The sequence below is a fragment of the Quercus suber genome, unplaced genomic scaffold (genome assembly GCF_002906115.3).
Source record: "Quercus suber isolate HL8 unplaced genomic scaffold, Cork oak 2.0 scaffold_383, whole genome shotgun sequence".
Classification (NCBI taxonomy): domain Eukaryota; kingdom Viridiplantae; phylum Streptophyta; class Magnoliopsida; order Fagales; family Fagaceae; genus Quercus; species Quercus suber.
This window is the reverse complement of record NW_027069835.1, coordinates 608,715-611,656: the sequence shown is the minus strand read 5'-3', so window position 1 is coordinate 611,656 and position 2,942 is coordinate 608,715.

Genomic DNA, 2,942 nt, shown 5'->3' with positions numbered 1-2,942 from the left:
TTCAAATAGAAGGAGCTGATCCTGATATATCCCTTTTCCCCTAGAATTTTGAAATTGGCCTCCATTGATTAACTAGAGCATTGGAGAAAGATTCAACCTTTTCCTCTCCAAAGGGGAACGTGCCATTGATTAGGCTACTTACATTGCTGAGTTGTGAGTTTTATATTAAAGGAGTAGAAAGGATAAAATCAATCTTTTGGGAAGGAAAAGAAAGGAAAGAATTAGTAGAGTCCATTCTGTTGTGTTGTTCTGTCATCTGTTTCTGTTTACAAGTGGTCAGAATTTAAGAAGGGAGAAATTCATGGTCGATGAGGAACAGCCAATCAACTCATTATATTTGATGAAGACTTGTGAAGTTTTTGATTATTGTAAAAAGCCATAGTGTATAAATCCTAAGGATATTAAAGCTAATCAATGAATATATATATATATATATATATAATTACTACCATGTAATTCTAATGATAGAAAAATATGCCATTTCAAGTGGAAAATAAGAAAGAATAACACAGGCCAAAGGAGGTTTTTATGCCTTGGCCTTGGCTGCCGCATGCCAGCGGTGTGGACTCGGCGCCACTCGATGCTTCCTCATGCACGGCAGGCCTTGCGGTCTGTCGTTGTGGGGTACGTTTGGTGGTGTTGCGGTCTAGCGTACGTGATAGCATGTGAGTGGTGGCAGTGTTGCATGGCTTGGCAGGCTCCGTGCTTGGGGGGGGGTGGGGTTTTTATTATTGGTCATATGTGGGTACATGGTGGTGAAGGTGGGGGGGTTGCTGTGGTGATGGTGATGACATGGCCATGGGTTTCGGTGGCTGAGATTTCTGGGTTTTGTTTTTTCTATGGGTTTCTAGGTTTTGCTAATCTATGGGTTTTTGGGTTTGATGACCATGAGTTTGTGGTTGAGGTTTCAAGAAAACGACATTGTGGATGGGTATACTTAGAGGAAGCTTCTATGAGTGCTTGAAGATGACTTTGGTTTTCAACTAATAAAAATTAGTTTGGGTACTAAGTTTTGGATATAAAAATCAGTTTGAGTATGTTCTTTGTGGTGGTGGTGGTAGTAGGTGGTTGCAGAGGTGATTTGGGTTTTGGGTTTTTGTTTTTTATATGGGTTTTGGATTATGTTATTTCATTGTGTAGATATATTATTTTAATGTGTTGTATGGTAAAATAAAAATTGGGATGTTAGGTGTATTGTAAAATGGAATTGTATAACCAATAAATTAGCTTTTGAGATGGTAAAATGAGATATTGTTTACAAATTTGGATGTGAATGCTCTAAATTGGCTAAAATAAAAGTTTAGGAGGTGTTTTGACCACTACCTTAAAATTCAAGGGGTATCAAGACATTTTTCCCTAAAAGTATGTATTTACTAGTGAAAATATTAATTAGGCCATAAATATTATTCAATAAATAAAAGGTAATTTTTTTTTATCAAAGAAAAACAAAACCCCCAAATGAAAAAAGGCCACAAATAAATAAATATGACCCTAAATCTTAACAAATAGGTCTTTTTACTTGTAAAGATATTAATTAGGCCCCAAATATTAAACAATAGATAACAAAATAATTTTTTGTCAAAGAAAAAAAAATCTTTTCATTACATGTGTGTGATAAGGGTCTGTTTAGATACCCTTATTACTGAAAACTTATTGCTGAAAACACCGTAACAAAATAATTTTTAACCTATGAATAGTGCCCGTGAAACCCAATTTTAAAGTTACATTTGCGTTTTCCTGTACTTGCGGGTCCCGTGAACAGTGCATGGGACCTAGGGAAAAACGCAAACGCTAGTCGCGTTTGCTATCCAATTTCACACTAAGGATCCGTTTAGGGACAACTTATTTAGGTGAAACTCAAAACTTTTTACTGAAAGTATAGGGAAAAAAAAAGGTTAAAAGTTAGCTGAATAGTACAATGAAACTTATGAATAGTACTAAAAAGTACAATAGAACCCATGAATACTACCAAAAAGAAGCTAAAAACTTAAATAAACTGAAGCAAATAAGCAAATCTCAAACACACTCTAAGGTTCATTTGGTTGGAATGGTAGAAAAGTAAGAGAATAAAAAATAATGGGAGAATAGAAAAGTGAGAAAATAGAAAATATTTTATTTTCTCTCATTTTTTGTTTGATTGGTAGTGAAAAAGTAGAGGGATGAAAAAGGTGAATTTGAATGAATTTACTCATACACCATTGTTAACGAACGATGTCCACATGTAAAAGCTAAAATCACTTTCTATCTCTATCTCAAAAAAAAGAAAAAAAATAAATCTCTATCTTAAATTCTTAATGAAGCAAAACGGAAATCAACATACAAAAAAATTTATTTCAAACCTCAATCTCCCATGTACGGATGGAGGGAAAATGCTTCTGAATATTTAAAAAAAAAAAAAAACTTTCTGAGTTGCATTCTAGACCTTCTTCTTCTCTGTTGAGTGTTGCCGATGAAGCCATCCTTAGTTTCTTCTCTAAAAAGTAAAAACTTTGTTTCTTGTTTTACTTTGGTTTGTTTTGTTCACTTTCTCTGAGGTTTGGGGATTTTGATTTTACAGGGATTTTGGGTTTATCGAATTGTCTTTTCTTTTTAATTTCTAGATTTTTTTAATTAATGATTTTTAGGAAATAAATACTAAAATTTTAGTTTTAATTTTAATTAATGACAAAATGACGTAGTTTTGGTAATTTAACAACAATAATAGATGACAAGATAATCAAAATTTGAATTAGGGTGTTTTGAAACTTGGAGAACTTTTTGACATATGCATGGCCGTTCTTAGTTGGTGGAGTGATTTGTCTGGTTAATTCCGTTAACGAACGAGACCTCAGCCTGCTAACTAGCTATGCGGAGGTGACCTTCCGCGGCTAGCTTCTTAGAGGGACTATGGCCGCTTAGGCCAAGGAAGTTTGAGGCAATAACAGGTCTGTGATGCCCTTAGA